Here is a 19,592-nt window from a genome sequence, read left to right on the forward strand (position 1 = left end):
CTGGGATGACACCTGCGAACAAAATTTCAACACTCTAAAGCAACTCCTCACCACCCCCCCGGTCCTGACCAAACCCAATCTTTCCCTCCCCCTTGTTATGTACATAGCTGCGTCAACAAACGTCATCAGCTCTGCACTCGTCCAAGAAAGGGACAACACCCAACATCCAATATACTTTACAAGCCGCATCCTCCAAGACCCAGAAACGCGATATCAAATGGTAGAGAAAGTAGCCCTTGCAATCATAACAGCAGCACGTCGCCTACGACCATACTTCCAATCACACACGATCATCATCAGAACGGACCATCCCATACAAAAAATCCTGCAAAAACCTGATTTAGCTGGTCGGCTATCCTCCTGGGCCATCGAACTGTCAGAATTTACCATCCGCTACGAACCGCATGGACCCATCCGAGCACAATGCCTGGCAGACTTCGCCAATGACCTTCAAGAGCAAGCCCCTTGTGACACCTGGTGGACCATGCACGTAGACGGCTCCTCAAACCCGCTAGGAGCCGGCGCCGAAATAGTACTGGAAGGACCCGGCAACGTCCTCATAGAACAATCTCTACGTTTCACCTTCAAAACATTCAACAATCAAGCTAAGTACGAGGTCATCATTGTCGGCCTCAATTTAGCACAAGACGTCGGCGCACGTAAACTCCTATGCAAGACAGACTCAAAGCTCACCGTAGGACACCTCAACGGTGAGTACCAAATCAAAGATCCCACCCTCGCACAATACTACCACATGGTAGTATCCCTGACCGAGCACTTCGACACTTTCCAGATTCAACACGTCCCACGAAGCAACAATACCCGGGCAGACATTCTCTCAAAGCTCGCCAGTACCAAAAAGAAAGGTCGTTACAAGTCACTCCTCCAGCACACCCTAACCACACCCTCCATTGAGCAACAAAACCAATGCTTAAACATTACTACCACCAACACTTGGATGGAGCCTTTCATCAGATACTTAGAAACAGGAGTCATCCCGCCAAACGAGGAAAAGGGATGGGTGCGGAAAGCGGCGCGATACACACTAATTGGAGGCGAACTATTCAGAAGAGGCTTCAGCAAGCCCCTGCTCAAGTGCATAACTAAGGAAAAAGCCGACTATGTCATCCAAGAAATACACCAAGGCATCTGCGGCTACCACTCAGGACTCAAAACCATGGCCGCCAGGATATTACGCGTCGAGTATTACTGGCCCACAATGGAAGAAGACTGCACCACGTACATCCAAAAATGCGTCCAATGCCAAAAGCACGGGCCGGTTACACACATGCACCAGGAAGAACTGCACCACGTCTCCTCACCATGGCCATTCTCAAAATGGGGGATGGACATAATCGGTCCTTTTGCAGCAGGGAAAGGCCAAGTCAAGTTCCTTCTTGTCGCGGTCGACTACTTCTCCAAGTGGATCGAAGCAGAGCCATTAGCCACCATCACAGCCAACCAAGTCCAGCGCTTCATTTGGAAGAACATCATCTGCCGCTATGGAATCCCCCACACAATCATAACCGACAATGGTCGCCAGTTCATAGACAAGGGCCTCGCTGACTTCTACCGCAACCTGAACATTACCCACATAACGAGCTCCGTCGAACACCCTCAAACCAACGGCCAAGCTGAGGCCGCTAACAAGATCATCCTCGGGCAATTAAAGAAATGCTTAGACGGAGCCAAAGGCAAATGGCCAGAAGAATTACTCGAAGTACTGTGGGCATATAGGTGCACCCCCCAATCTTCGACCCACGAAGCACCATATACTCTAGTATACGGAACGGACGCCGTCATACCAGTGGAAATCGGGGAACCCTCAATCCGACAACAACACCACGACACACAGATAAACGCCGACTGCATGGCCACACACCTCGATCTCCTTTACGAAACAAGGGAAAAGGCACAAATCCGGGACTTAGCGACCAAGTTGAGGGCAGCAAGAAGGTACAACTCCAAGATGAAACCGCGTTCTTTTCACAAAGGAGACCTCGTGTGGAGGATGGCTAGCAAAGCTCGCAAGCACGAAGGCAAGTTCTCGCCCAACTGGGAAGGACCTTTCCGAGTACTTAAAGAGGTCGGCAAGGGAGCCTATCGCCTGGAAAAACTATCCGGGGAGCCGCTTCCCAACACTTGGAACATCTCCCACCTCAAATTCTATTTTAGCTGAACCACACTTGTAATCCGATGTACTCTTTCCTACCCCGGCATTTTTTCCCTAAGGAGGGTTTTGGCTGGGAAGGTTTTAATGAGGCATCACCCATCAATGAAATACAAGTTTATGCATATCTTATTCACCATAACTCCCAGCCACTACTCTAAGTGTCGCTGGTCGAATAAATTAACTCCCAGCCACTACTCTAAGTACCGCTGGTCGAATAAATTAACTCTCAGTCACTACTCTAAGTGCCGCTGGTCGAATAAGTTAACTCCCAGCCACTACTCTAAGTGCCGCTGGTCGAATAAATTAACTCCCAGCCACTACTCTAAGTGCCGCTAGTCGAATAAATTAACTCCCAGCCACTACTCTAAGTGTCGCTGGTCGAATAAGTAAACTCCTAGCCTCTACTCTAAGTACCGCTAGTCGAACTCAACAACCACGTGCCGCTATGCGAGAAAAGGTAAACAATCCCACCCGCCAGACCAAAGTACCAACGGTCGATAATCGCAACCATGGCCGGCCGTTGACGCAAGCACCACAAGATTTAACGAACACGTCAATAGATCAAAAAAGCGCACATCACCACATTGAAATTAAAATTGCCAGATTCAAAAACAAAATATATGTTGATAACACCGCCATTTCCATAAATTTCCAAATATAATTACAATGATAATATTCCGGTCCCCAAAGTTCCACACAGGCACATTCGCCCTAAAAACAAACCGGCAACGCGCCGACAAAACAAATTATAGTCCCCTCCATGAACATACAAAAAAGAACAAACAAAACAAGTTTCGGTGTCCTTGCCCCCAATATCTACATTAATGTTACTCTTCAACTTCATCCACCTCCTCACCCGCCGCGTCCTCTTCCACGCCATCGGCTTCCTCATCAGCAACCTCCACCTGCCCCACCATCCCATCAACCATGGTGGCTGCTGGAGTCGTCACCACTGTATCTTCATTTGCAGTTGTGGCCGCCTCCTTCTCAGCCTTAAGCTGGCTAATCTCCACAACATCCAGCATGCGATCATCGTACACATCCAAATTTACGTTAAAACGGCAGTCTGTCACAGACACCTCCCAGTACAAGAACTCGGCTTGCCTCAAAGCCTTCTGAAAACCGTTCACATGTTCATTATACACGGCCTGCTGCAGACCAAAAACTTCGCTAGCGGCTTCCTCAGCAGCAGCTTCCTTGGCGGCGTTCACCCCATCCAACTCCATTTGCTTAGCCTTCAATTTTTTCTCCAAACCCACAACACTCCCCTTCAATTTCTTCACCTTAGCCTCCAGCCTCATCTTCTCATCCGCCCAAGCCACTTGTTCGCGATCCCTCTGGACCTTCAATGCAGCAACTTCCTCAGCCAACTTTTTCTTATCACCCGCAGCCAGCTCCTCCTACAGCAAAGTCGCCACCCGCAGACTCAACACCATACCGCGCGCCAAATACTCACTCATGGCCCGCATAGTCAGCCCCGGATCAGCAGCCTCCACGACGGCCACCTCCTCGTCACTCAACTTGAGCTCCACACCCTTCCTCATTTGAATCTTCACTTTCTCAAAGCCGCCAAGATCAGGGTTACTCGACCCACTTGACCCAACACCCCCAGTCTTCGCAAGAGCCCTCAGCCTCTTACGATCCTTCCCAACCCCCTTCATCTTAGAAGGAGCCGGTCTCTTGGCAACAGGCGGTCGATAAGTATCCACAACCGGGCCAACGAGGTTCGGAGCCTGCAACTGCCCCTCCCCCTTCGCGGCATTCGCCATCTAGTCTCTAATCTTGGCAAATAGGTCCACTTCTCCACCAACCTTTTTCGCATGGTGCGCCATCACACCTGCACAAAGCAAAATTTTTCAGATTAGTCCAACACAGAACCAACAACAATATCACAACATACCACATAAGTCGTGACCAGGATTGTCCGTCAAATAACAGCAAACAACCCACTTCCCCGGCACCCTAACCGGCAACATCTCCAACACCTCCACCACCCTCCGGCTATCCGCATCCAAGGCCTCCTTCGCCAATGCATCACTACGCACCGGTGCACTCGTCCAATAAAAAGGAAATCTGGGCCGCCCCTCATCATCATAATATACCCGCCTCCCGACAGGTAGAACCCGCACTCGAAAGAACCCATCCTTAAATTTCTTAAACGACTGCGTGAAGCCATCTAACAAACTAATCTAACAGCGGATCCCTTGGACGCGTGACGTAAAAGTACAGGAAACTCTCGGGTGTCGACGTCAAATAAAGCGCCTTACAAATCAACCGAAAAGCTTGCAAACTCCCCCAACTGTTAGGATGCAACTGCGTCGGCGCAACGTTTAACAGCCGCAGAACCCCCATCGTAAACTCGTCCAACGGCAACCGAACATGAAGCTTTGTAAACATACATGCGTACTTATAGAAAAAATCACCTTCCAACCCCTCGCGACCATGACACACGGCCTCCACAGCACTCACCCTCTCAATAGCCACCATATTAGGATCCGCCCCCCTTTCAAACAGATAGATGCTATTCATCCAAGATCTAAGCAACCTAGACCAACGATACTTTGAAGAGCACGACCTCACCCCCTCAGCCACCCACTCGTACCCACCCCTTCTCGGCCAGAGCGACTCCGCATGCTCGTTAGCCGGATCTTCACGCACCTCCCGTTCAACCTCGATGTGCAACGTCTCTGACAAACTCAAGAACTCTAACCTTAACCCACCAAAGCTCGCACCCGAATCACCATAATTCGAACCACTAGAAGACGTAGTCGACATACCTCAAAAACTGGTCAAATAGAAGACGGCACACGAACACCAACAAGCGCTTAAGCAACAACACAGCAAGCACAGCGAAACCAGAAGCTAAGAGCGATGAAAATGACAATTGAATCCACTCCTATTTAAAGAACTTAGCCAAAACCCTTCATCTCCCACCAAACCCCCTCAAAGCCCAAGGCCCAGCCACCAAAAATCGCCTCGAAAAGCCAACTCTGACACCAACCCAGCTAACCAACAGTCACGTCTTTTCACCTCACCTAACTCCTAACCAAATGTCAGATCAAACAGTACCACTCCCCTAACACCTCTTAAGAGATACCGACACAATTATCACAACAACGCAGCCATAGTCTACACGTCACTTCTTGCCTCTAGACTGGGAGGCTGGTATGCTCACATGGTACACGGCCAAGAACCACAAATGAAATTTGCAAAATAGTCTACACGTCACTTCTTGCCTCTAGACTGGAAGGCTGGTATGCTCACATGGTACACGGCCAAGAACCACAAATGAAATTTGCAAAATAGTCTACACGTCACTTCTTACCTCTAAACTGGGAGGCTGATCTGGTATGCTCACATGGTACACGGCCAAGAACCACAAATGAAATTTGCAAAATAGTCTACACGTCACTTCTTGCCTCTAGACTGGAAGGTTGATGTCCCAACCATACCCTAGTAGACGGCCATCAGAGAGCACAATGGCCGCCTACCACACAGAGACGCCTTCGCACAGAACCAGGCGGCCATCAGAGAGCACAATGGCCGCCTACCACACAGAGACGCCTTCGCACAGAACCAGGCAGCCATCAGAGAGCGCAATGGCCGCCTACCACGCAAGAACCCCTCCGTATGGACAACACGGTCCCCACCTAACTCCACACCCCCCTGTTAAACCACGCGGCCAGCAAACCAAAACCCGATGGCCGATTACCACGCGAAAGGCACCTTCCCAAAAGAAAGCCACCCTCAACGCATCTCATGGCCGAGTACCGGAGACCGCCAACACCTGAAGGACCCCTTGGTAACTTCTCCCCTTTTTACACTGGATCCAAGAATGGCTAGAAAAGGAATATTGGGCCAGAAAGCCCATCCAGGTAGGACCCACAGGTAAAAAGGTATAAATAGCACACTATTCCATGCATTCATTACGCATTAATTATTCTCTGAAACCCTGACATCACCAGTGCTGACTTAGACATCGGAGTGTCTTTTGCAGGTCTCCTACGCCGCCCTCAAGCCCCTTTTTGACAAGAGGAGACTAGCCCCGAGAAGACGTACAAGACCCTTGGTTGATTTGTGGATTACAGACCTCGGTCCCCTAAGAACACAAAACATATATAAGACTACTTTGATTTAAAATATACACAATTTAAAAAGTGTATGGGCAAATATTTAGGCCTTGATATTCATCCAAATTTTATTATATGATGCTTAAAAGAAATAAGCATTTTTAAATATCATTGGTATGTGAGACAAATAAAATTCACATTATAAACAACAATAAAAAACGGTGGCTTATTTCTTCATAAGATAATGGTTTTTTAATCGTTATCATCGTAGCATTGCTTAAGTTATAAATGGCGTAGTACATCCTATAACATAATATGTATATAAAATAACATAAAATAAGGAAAACTATATTATTATATCATTTATTGAAAAAATATTAATTATAATTTAATTCAGATAAATAAATAAATAAATATTTTGTTCTATAAAAATAAGTAAAAGTATTGTTATAAATATCTTAACTTTATGGATATAACTTTAGTAAATGAAACATTTCAATATGTTAAAATAAAAAAATATATAGTTAAAACTAATAATAATAATAATAGTTGATGAATTTAAAAATAATGTTATATATATAGAGAGAGAGTTAACAATTACCTTTCAAAATATTAATTGTTTTTCTAAAATAATAATTTTATCCCTACCATATGCAAATGCAAAAACTAGATAGAGTAGAGAATGGATAGAACTTATTATAATAGCAAAGATTGTGGTTTTGTTTTCTTTTACTTTTGAAAATAAGGAAGGGGGACCACCATGAAAGGAAAGGAGAGTGGTCTAGTGACACCTGTTGGGTGGTAGCCACTCTCGCCATTGGTATGATTTGAATCCGTTTGAGATGGTTACTATCATATGGAAACGACACTATTGTAATAAACATCATTAATAAAAATTATTAATAAAAAATTAAATATATTTTTGTCTCCAAATTATACCATAAAATTACAATTAGTCTTTTTCGTGAAACCTCAATTGGTTCCTAACTTTAGAAAGTAATCAATATAATTTTTTTTATTTAACAACGTTAAATTCTGTCTAACATGATAAAAAGGTGTTCGAATATGTTATGTCCACATGTCAATAATTAATTTTCCAATGAAATAAAAATATTTTAAAATGTGGACCGGTTTCTTCTTCTTCTCCTGAGTTTTAAAGCTTCTTCTTCAACATAAAAAAAAAAAAATAGAATGGGTTTTCACCTTCTCCATCGACATCTCTGCAAGGATCTCAATACATCACCAAGTCTCTTGTTTGCACGTCATAATGCTGACCACCACTAGAGACCTCGTGAACGTCACCACATCTCCCATCCTTAACTTTTGCCTTGCCTTTTTTAAATCAAGTTTCTATTCGATTAAAGTTTACCACGTTATAGTTATTAGTTAGGGCACAACTCTTTTTATTTATGAATGTAACACTCCAAGCATCCACGATTCAATTTTTAATTTTCTGTTTTGTATATATTAAAATTATATTAATTTCTCGTCATTTTATTTATACATTATTTATTTATATATCTTTATTAAAATATAAAATAAAAACCAATTTGATGGACGTTTGATTAATTAAAGAGATTAGGGTTTTATCTCTAATATAAGGTTCTTTCTCAGTAAATCATCAAGAAAATATAACAATCAGAAAAAAAAAAAGTAAAATGATAAATTGAGATACAAAGATTGGAGAACAAAGATATTGAAAAAACGCATTAGCACAATATCTTTCATGAATCAAGATTAGTATTCTATTATAATTTAAGTAGGTTACATTTATGATTGTCTTATTACGATGATCTTCTCAAATTAAGTTTTTTCCAAATTAGTATGAACCATTATTATATTTTTTTACAAATTAATATAATCCTAGATTATGAAATTTAAGGATTTTATGTTTTTTGCTACATATGGTAAAATTTGTAAAATTTTATGAATATATCTTAGGCTGCATTACAAATCACGTTGCATATAATAAATTAGTTGAATAGCCTTGAATTGAAATATAAATTAGAATACCCATCAAATTCAATGAATTAGAAAGATTAAAAATTGAAAAGTATGTGATTCATTATGTGAAAATAGTTTAAATATAGGAAATGAAAAGTTTTTTTGTTTGATTAGAAAAAATAGTTTATATATACAAAATGTAATTTGGAACCCTTGAATATTTTGTGCCTTAGAGCTTCAACTGAATTCAGGGTCTTGGTATCAATTTGGTATGCAATAATGTCAAATTCCACTGAAAGAGTTAGAGTCGTTTACCCTGTTTGTTTGATGGATGATTTATTCTTTATTGTTTTATTTCTATATTTTATGTTAAGCCTATTTTTTCTGAATTGTATTTAAACTCGGTTATAGCACTTAAGGCTTTGTTGTGTATTATATTTTTATAGCATCAACTAAGTTTTGACTCTTTGTATCGATTTGGTTTTGTGATAATATATAATATATAATATTAGTGTCCTTTTAAGAGGAGTTAGAACAGTCAATCCTGCCGATAACTTTAATATGTGAGTTTTAGTTGTATGATATAGGCTTTGTATGTTATAATCTATAATAATATATAGAAGATTCTCTCTTTTGTATCCACATTTTATAATACCAATTTTACTCTTAATTATTTTAAAAATTAATTATTTTATAAATAATTTATCTTTAACTGTTATTCTAAAACACTCTTTTGTTTTAAACTATTATTTTAATTTTTTTATACATATATTTTTTTTAATTTTATATTTAACAACTATTTTAAAAATTAATTATATATTTATTATTAATCTTAACTTAAATTTCTTAAAAATTAAAAAATGCGAACACAACAGCTACTCTGTGTTCGCTAGTTTTTATTAAGAGTAATTTAGTTGATATTAATAATAAATATTTGTTATAATTTAATAATACTAATTTGGTATTAGTAATTAAATAATTATTTATATTAAAATTTGTATTGTATTATATTAAATTCTGTTTATAATATATATTTTATTAAATGAGATTTTGGAAAGAAATAAAAAATAATACTAATTTGTGACATAATAATCTTCATATTGCTTAAAATCTGTATAACACTATGTTAAATTTAGTTTATATTACATTAAGAATTATAATTTGTAAGTGTATAAAAATAAGTCACGGTATATAACATACATTTAAGTGTATAAGTACATAAAAGTAATTGTATAAAAAGTGAAATAGTAATTTTAAAATATATATATATATATATATATATATATATATATATATATATAAACAGCTTTAAAATCTCATTATAATTGAAAGATTCAAATTACTTATCATGCGCATTCTTTGGTCTCCCTTCAAAAAGGTAAAAAGCAAAACACCTCCCCATCTTGCTCGAATAAACGTCGCTGAAAGAATCATCCAAACCAAAAAATCTGGATTTCAGAAACTGGGAACGCATCATAAATGGAAGCAAGTCTATTATATTGGATTCTCAGGTTTTGATTTCTGATTTACTCGATTTTTCTCATCGTTTCTTTTTGGTAAAGTTCTTTTCATATATTTTTAACATGCTTCGATCAATCTACTTTCTCCAAATTTTCAAAAAATATTAAGATGTTGGTAGGTATAAAAAACATAATTTTCACTTATTAATATATTTTATTTTATTTTTATTATTACTATATTACTATATTACTATATTACTGTTATTTTATTGACAATAATTATATTAATTTTTATTTAATATTTTTACACATATTAGAATAAAAGGATCTTTAACTTTGTATAGGCATAAGACATGGTAAATGGTAAATATATATAAACCAAACAAAGATTCATGAGCAAGGGATTTGAAAGACAACCATAAATAGTCTAATGATGTGAATAAAATAACCTAAGGCTGAATAGAATAGCATCATGTAGTGCTTGTTGGATGTTGGTAAATGTTGAAGTTATTTAAAATCCTGTACTTGTAGAACAGAAATTGTCAATCAAGTTATATTAGTGTTACACTATGCAAGATTAGTTTAGTTATTGGTATGTAATTACTTGCTATAAATTTTGGAAAACTTCTTTGAAAACCACATTAGTTGTAGAGTCCAAAGCCCTTTTGTTGTTGTCATGAATAAGAATCTTTAATCCATATTTGCTTTGAACCCTAGACACAACAACATACAATTGTCCATGGCTAAAAACTGGTGTTGGTAAATATAGTCCCACTAAAGCTAAAGATTGACCTTGTGATTTGTTTATTGTCATAGCATATGATACCATGATAGGAAATTGTCTTCTAATAAGTTTAAAAGGCCATGGTGATTGTGATGGAGACATAGACATTCACGGAATATATATTTCATCACCACTTGTGCTTCCTGTGATAACTTTTGCACCAATAACATGATTTGCTAGCCTTTTTATTATCAATCTACTTCCATTACATAAACCTTGAGTTTGATCCAAGTTCCTCAAGAGCATTATTGGTGTTCCAATTTTCAACTTAAGTTTATGGTTTGGAATACCTGATGTGGTTAATGAATTTAAAAACTCTGGAGTAATTTGATCAAAAGCATCGACTTTTGTTCCTTCAGAATTGTCTATTATATCAGAGCTAAGATACTCCTTTTGTTCTCCTGCAAAAATAGTCAATAAAAATTATTGATATGGAATACTATTTTATAAATATGTATATCATTAAATAAAATAAATATTAGGGTATGTCATGTAAAAGTACCAAGTATTAATGATAAAACATAGTCATTGATTTGATCAATTGTTTCAATTCTACTAGCCAATATTGCCCTGCATTGCAAGAAATTAAGATCTCTGAAGTTTTCAATTAATTCTGGATAAGTACTTGCAACTATCGCTTCAACAGGATCAACAAAGTTTGTGATTAGCAATTCTAGCGGGATTTGTATTTCAGCTATACCATCATTAGGTTCAAATAATTTACCATCTCCAAGTTTCACTATCCATTCAGAGAATTCTTGAATTTGTCTTGCATCGGATTTTTGTAACCCGTTTTGCAATAAACGCATATTCTTTGTCAGTGTTAATATCTGACATTGGTCCCAAAGATAGGAAGCATTAATTGTTGCATGAACAATATCTGATCTGTTTCCTCTAGGAATAATAGGTAGAATTTGCCTGAAATCACCTCCAAAAACTATTACTTTTCCACCAAATACAGAATTAGATTTATTTTCTTTTCTCATTATATCATTCAATGTTTTGTCTAGTGCTTCGAAACAAAATTTATGTGCCATTGGTGCCTCATCCCATATAATTAACTCAGCCTTCTGTAATAATTCAGAAACCTCACTTCCCTGTTGGATATTACAAACTGAGGTATCTAGTGTTGGTATTGCAATCCTAAATTTTGAATGCGTCGTTCTTCCTCTTGGAAACAATAGAGATGCAATTCCACTTGATGCGACTGTTAAGACAATTTTTAGTTGACTACGCAAAGCTGAAGCTAATGTCTTCCACATGAATGTTTTGCTGTCCCACCATAGCCATATAGGAAGAACATAGCTCATTTTTTACTTATCACTGCATGCATTATCTTCTCAAAAATTTGTCGTTGCTCATTTATATAGTTTGTCAAAAGTAAATTAATATTAGTCTATATTACTATAATAAAGTAATTGAGTGGGTAATATAGGATATTTGCAATGTATTATTATTGCCAGTAATCAAGTTGAAGTTTGATTGAAATTGATGCTTTTGATCCTCAATGTTATAATCAAGTTCAGCATAAATTAATCTATTTCCTAAATGACTTGTAACATAGTCATTAGGATAAGGCATGTATGGGTAGTCCTTCAAGCTCTTTCTGTTTATTTGGAGAAGGTTTTCTATCTCCAACAACGTTAAATTTTGTAGCTGGTCAACAGTTAGATGCAATTCTACATAAAAGAAAAAAGTTATAGGTTAGTACATGGAATATATAAAAATGTTTAACTCAAGAGTATAAGAGTTTTTGTACCTGGCAATTTGGCTATTTTTCTTTGATTATATTGAATGTCATCTGAAAGTCATTCCCAAGTCTTTTGCCAAAATAGTTATGGATTATTGACACAATTAGACAATAATATAGTTACAAACAACTTTCTAAGATAATGTCCTGAACCCCAGTCCTTTGCTTCTTTAATAGCTTCAATATATTCTCTATCATCGGGTAAGAATCCTGATGCAAAGCAAGCTTCTCTAAATGTGGGATATGTTAGTTATCAACAATTTTGATGTCATCATAGGACGAAGGTCCCTTTACGACCGTTAGCATCCTCCGTAAATAAAAAAGCTCCCCAGTACTTGGTGGTACCCAAATAAGTCTTCCTATTGTATTTCCTCTTTGTCTAAGTTTCCAGCATCTATTCTTCTTGACATAAACAAACTTGGAAGCAAATTGTGTGTATGTTAAATTTCTTGCCTCTTGGAATGTTTTGTTGCACTCCATCCAAGCTGTAAACATTGATTGTGAAACGCTTGGTTTAGAAATTATGTCATCAATGTCATCTTCATCTTTAAAATATACATCGTGCTCACCTTCAAGATGGAAAAAAAGTCTTTCCACTGCTGGATTTCTTCCATGAATAGGAAAAGAAAATATTCGCCAACATGCTTCACATGGAGAGATGTATCTACAATATAAATATTGTTTGATCTCATCTAATGGTTGAGATAATGAGTTGGCTTGAGTGTCATTAGGAACAATAACAGTTGTTATCCTGTGATATCCTTTGTTGATATATTTGTATAAGTACTTGATTGAAGTACTTTGTTTACACCATTCAACATTAATATGTGCTTGATACTTTAGTAACAACATGTGATTATAAGGAACTACAAAACGATTGTCTAATGTGATATCATTCTTAACAATGTTACAACCATTGTCTTTCTTCTATAATGAACAAAACCATCTTGGTTTATGACGGTTATTTCTTGAATTTTTTTTGGAAAAAATCGAGAACATCTTCCGTTTTTCATGCAAGGTGATGATTTATTAGACATACCACAAGGTCCATGAAGCATATGATCTTTCACACAATTATACAACTAGGGATTTTGCTTGGAACATGGTATTTCAGCTGATATCACTTTATCTATGTCCTCTGCATTTGGATATTTGCTAGATGGATGCAAAAAAAATAAGTAGATGAGCATGTGGTAATCCACGTTTTTGGAACTCAATGGTATACATGTCTACAAAGAAAATTACACGCTCTAGTTAGAAACATTATGCATTATAATAATTACTTTGAATAACATATAACATTGAAACTTACATGCTATAACTCTACCCATCACTTGTTTTTTAATCAAATCTTCCAGAAATTTATCAAACTTAATTTTGAAAATTCTAGATATTATATATGGACAGTCTGATGGTGTCAAAGTCAATTCCTCCAATAATCTTGTTATTTCTGGCCAATTTGGATTGCAAGTAAAAGTTAGAAATAGATCTGGAAAACCAACATGGCTACAAATTGCCATTCCATCGAAATATAGTTGGTCCATAAATCTTCTACTACCAACAAAAGTTGATGGAAGCACAACCTTTTTTCCTTTGTCCGCTCCTTCATTATGTGAACTGGTTGTTGGTTGGGAAAGATTAATATATTTATCAACCCTCAACTTAGATTGATTGTTTCTGACAAATGATAGTCTCTCAGATTCTACCATTATATATCCATCTACCACAAATTGTTGAAACAACCTTTTAGATCTTAACACAATGCTTGCCTATGATTGTCTAGTTTGAATTCGAAAACAAAACCATTCTCTTATAGTGAGTCAATTTCTTTTTTTATGTGCGTGGTCACGATGGGCAACATCTTCTCTATAGCCATCTTCTCCATAGGGAAACAATAAGGGATATTGATATCCTAAGTAACTTGGATGCAATTCGTTTATTCTTTGAAGCTTGCCACTTCTATTTTCCAGTATTATATCCCTAGGAGATGTTGTATCAACATCACCTACTATCAGTGCAGCTACTTCCGAAACCTTTGGTATATTATATATACGACCATCTTTAGCCCTGTCAGATATCAATCTTAGTTTCAAATCTTGATATGGTTGATCTTTATATCTATCTTTGGCCATCCGAAATGATTTTGTATGTACATTATGAGCATCCAACATATCTCTTAACTTTCTTACAATTTCAACATCAACCTTGTTTTCGTTCCTGCCATTACACATATGAATTCATAAATAAAAATATAGTTAACAACAATACTATGAAGAAAGTTAATGCTTTTATTTTGTTTACCATTATGTGTTAAGCATATAATGTACAAAGTGAGAAATGGTTAGAAGAAGTATAGAATTAAAAAGAGCATTTTATCTTAAAAATTTCATTTTGTTATGTATTTCATTCTCAGTGTCATATATGTATAGTTGAGCAAACTTAGGTAGTTGTCCTGGCAGTGGTAATAAGCTTCATATTCTGTGACATGATTGTCCTTGTATTCTCAAATTTGGAGGTCCTTTTCCATTGTTGAATGAGTTATCAAGCTTTGCCCCAGGGGAAGTGAATGCAAACATCATGTTGTATGCTCGGATGTTTTGTTGGTAATTCTTGCTATCTGCAAAGTTACTACTAAATAGAAGATGTTGTAGTAGAGAGGGGGGTTCTTTTAAGAGTGGGAGTTGAACTTTGCCATTACCACAACATAGTTGAAACTTTGGATTAGCAGCATTTCTATGTTTCATTATTCTTTCCTGGTACCACATATAAGCTTTGCAATGATGGCATTGGAAAATAGGATTGCCTATATCTGAATAACCTTCAAAGGATTTGAAATTTGTTTTAGCTAATTATATTAAAAGATTGAATATAACTTAACTTCAAAGTAATGAACTAATGATTTATTTTTTACTTGAATTTGTTATGCTCTGTATTTGTTCTCTTGAAAGTATTTCTTCTTCATCATCACCAGAATTATTGTCAAATGTCTCATCTATTCATATGTGAAAACATCATCATGAGATAAAATTATACATATATAATAAATGTAATCATAGAAACAATAATGCATATGACAATTAATGTATATGAGTAAGTTACCTTGGGATTGAGCACTGACAGTTGGAGTAAGATAATTTTGAAATTTATGAACTTCATCTAATCCATTAAAAGCATTTGATTGACTTTCTCCAATAAATGTTATAGTGTTTTCTGTTTTTGTTTCTTGAGATGCATTTTCTGTAGGAGATCTGTCCAAATTCATTTTTTGTTGTTTGGGACACTTTGTCGCATTCTTAGTTGTATTTTTCTTTTCATCTAGAATATTCTTTCTTTTCAACCTTGCCTTTGCAGATAATTGCTTCTTTATGTTATTTCTGGCGTCCATAGAGAGTTCAAAATGTCTGAAATTGTTATATTTGCATTATAAATTTATAATTCAGTGTTGATTGATAGCTAAAATTTGAAATTGTTGTTCTGAACAAAGAGAGAAAAAATGCTTACCCAAATTTTCTTTGATTTTTGTAATTCACAATGGTAGAGAAGATGAGTTTGAGAAGATGAATTTGAAATCTGAAACTCTTTGAATGGACAAAGGAAAAAAGGTAACTCTTCTTCTCTCCATATGATAGTTGATAGTGGACTGAATACTAATTAAAAAAAGTGAATATAGGAATTGTTAACTTTTTGTAGAGGTCACTCTTGTATAACTGAATATGGTAGTTGATAATATGACCAATTTGTGAGAAGATGCTAAAAGTATAGGCAATTGATAAGTATGGGAATGGGCAGTTCATAAGTATGGGCAGTTGAAGGTCATTATTGTCATTTGATTTAGTGTTTCTATAATTATTATTTTATTCAAAGAAGCGAGTTTGTTGGTGGTTATTATTAAGTTGCTAATAAGTGATCTTTCTCCACTTTCTTAACGATATTGATATTGAATTGCAATTTAATTTCATGAGAAGTGACTCTGGAGGCCAATATTGAGTTTAAGGAATGCAGAACTGGTATACAATTTTATGACTATTACGCATAGATCGTTACACATGGTTGATAATTACATTTAATTTATAAACACCTATAACATTTTTTATATCGATGATTCTCTTTATGAGTGAGATGTGTATTGATTTAGCCTAGTTTATATCATGTTTTTGTCGTGAGATGTGTATTGATTCTCTTATGTACTGATTCTTAAACATGTATTGCGGGAGCATTTGGTGAATTTGCTACTGGGATTGGAAACAATGATGTTGGTTTTGTTCTAGGAATAAGGAAGCTTATGCTCCAGATATACTTAAGATTATGTGTGCAATTTAATACTTAAGATTATGATTGATTAAGTAACAACTGTTGTGTGCAACACTGGAATGAATATTATCTTTTTGCACCCCTATTAGCTGGAAAGGAAATTTACTTTGCTAATTATTAAATCTCCTTCCGTGTCAAATAAAATATCTTGCTAAAAGAATACATTATGTGTCAAATAAAATATCTTGCTAAAAGGTAATTATTTTTTTTTAACTTTAAACTTTATTCATGACTAATACTTGCAATCAATCTTGTTGTATTTTTACCATTCAAGAATAAACGACTAATATTTTATCCACAAAATACTTGTATTTAAAATAATATGTTGGTCATTCAAAAAGTAAAACACAACCATAACAAAGATAATCTTACTCATAATTTAAAAAGTACAAAACATAACCATAACAAAGATAACCCTTCTCATAATTTAATTTTTCTCCTTTTTGACTGTCTTGCTCATCTTGGTATATATATATATATATATATATATATATATATATATATATATATATATATATATATATATATATATATATATATATATATATATAATTATCACCCCTTCATTATGTTAATTTGACCCATGTACAATAAATATAAATATAAGAATACAAATTCACACATACTCTATATATTTCTCCTTGAATTCCCTTATCTCTGGTATACCATCATCCGTAAACAAGTTAGACCTATGCCATGAGTTAGATATTGAAATAGGCCATGTTCCTAAACATATGTTATAATTCAATAATTATTTAAGTAATTGAAACATTGTTCATATATAAGTGAATGAAACATTGAATTACCTAATGGTGCTTTGATCTTTGCTTGAGTCAAAATGACTATTGTTGTATCAGAATTTTGTTTTTCATTCCAATGGCTTAAAAATTTGGTTGCATAGTTATCCCATAGGGTGCATCCAATTACACTACCACTACAAATTCATGAAGTAAACCACATTAAATAATTATTGTTGCAGCTCCAATTTCTGAAAAACCTAATATTAATTACCTTAGATCCATGACATTAAAGAACACACAGTTTGAGTCGAGTCTATTTTTAACATTGTCCACAGCCCCAATTATATCTTAGAATCATGACACCAAACTCATTAGTTAGCATAGCATAATCATGTTTAGAGTAATGGGTAATAAGTAGAGAAATATAATATAGGCTTACCAGTTAAGATATCAGTAGTAGAGTAGGTTCCATCTACAATTTCCTTTATACTTTTGAAATTGTACACTCTGATAGGCATATTTGCAATTTCTTGCGGCTTAATAGTTGTTGCACCAATGAACATTAATTTATAGGGGTGTTCACACACTCTATATTGTCATTGGTTCTTTAGGATTTTGAAATTGTGCATAACATAAGTTTGACCCTCGATCAATTTATCCTCTCACAGCCCTACATCTTCCTTCTTAACAACAGCAGGTATGACATTACTCTACATGCATCGTAGTAGTGATTATGAATAATACATAATACATATTATATAAATGCATCATAATGATATACCTTATGGTCCACCAGAATCATCTGAATATGCTTAGTAGAATCACGATTTTGAACAATCCATAAATCAGTTATTCTAACACCAAGCTTTAACGTTTCTCGCTTGCCATCAATATCATTTATTAGATCAAATTTCTTGGCCATGTACTATAAACAAATCAAACACTATATTATTAGAAAGTCAAACACAACTTCTAAAAAATGTAAGAAAATATAACATACATGAAATGAAAATTAATAAGCAAAAAATAAAATCCAAATTTGAAACCCTTGCTCTGGATAGAAAAAAAGAATGCCATCTACTGCATGCAGGCTTGTACATTTGTATGTAATACTAATATTTTGTTGTCTTATAATGACATGTTATGATTACATGGTTTTGCCTTAAGTATAACGTGAGTGTTGATTCATTTTTCTTCTTCATGTACCACTGGCTTGCATAAACATGCTTATGATTACATAGTGCATTAATAATTAATAAATCTGAATGTGCAGATTGAATTCCTTTGACAACAGATTATTAAGTGATTGTATCATTTGGTGAGGTGTAGTCTTGTTCCCTTTAGACAATTGTGTAAGTTTGTGACATTGTATTTTTCTTTTCAAACTATTAATTTTTCTATATTATTTAGGTTATACTAATGGATTCTTCTCATACAAAAGTGTTGCATGACTCTGGTCCTATTCCAATGGAGGAGGAGTAAACTTGTGGTACAACTTCAAAGCTAACCGTAAAACTTTAGCAATTATTTATATGACATTGTATTTTTTTTTTCAAACTATTAATTTTTCTATATTATTTAGGATATACTAATGGATTCTTCCCATACAGAATTGTTGCATTACTCTGGTCCTATTTCAGTGTGCAAACAAATTAAGGTGATAGCTAATAAAAAAATAAATATGATGCAGTAATCGACGTACATTGAACTTACTCATCAAAAAAAGCAAATTATTGTATATAATAAAAGAACAAAGAAACAGCTTCGATGCTTACCCAAAAGAAAAGAAGAAGAATGCTTGCCTAAATTTTTGTTCTCTGCTATCTGAGTTGAAAGTGTTAGAGAAGGTAGATTAATTGGAAGCTTTAAAAAAAAGTCACTTTTTTTGGATTTGGCGGTTGAACTTTGTAGTCCATAAGTTACGTGGGGGTGTGGGTATTGGGTAGTTAAGCAATCCAGAAAAATATAAATAAACCAAAAGAAAAGAAGAATGCTTGCCTAAATTTTTGTTCTCTGCTATCTGAGTTGACAGTGTTAGAGAAGGTAGATTAATTGGAAAGCTTTAAGAAAAAGTTATTTTTTGTGGATTTGGCAATTGAACTTTGTAGTCCATAAGTTACGTGAGAGTGTGAGTATTGGGTAGTTAAGCAATTCTATTATTAAGCAATCTATTATGTATAGGAATTACAAATAAGCCTAATTATGTATAGGTATCGATAAAGACGAATGGAAATTATTATTAAAATAATAATACAAATAATTATTATAATCAACAATAATAATTATAGTTAATAATAATAATAATTATTATTATAATTATAATTAGAGTTGATAATAACAATAATAATATTTATTATCAT

General features: G+C 35.3%; 1 pseudogene; it reads right to left on the reverse strand.

Annotated features, from left to right (window-relative positions):
* Positions 1–10,254: 10,254 nt before the first annotated feature.
* LOC114184441 (uncharacterized) lies at positions 10,255–15,443 on the reverse strand (annotated as a pseudogene).
* Positions 15,444–19,592: the final 4,149 nt, after the last annotated feature.

This window comes from Vigna unguiculata, chromosome 5 (genome assembly GCF_037176805.1).
Source record: "Vigna unguiculata cultivar grain cowpea cultivar isolate G323 ecotype 2 chromosome 5, ASM3717680v1, whole genome shotgun sequence".
In the NCBI taxonomy this organism is placed as follows: Eukaryota; Viridiplantae; Streptophyta; class Magnoliopsida; order Fabales; family Fabaceae; genus Vigna; species Vigna unguiculata.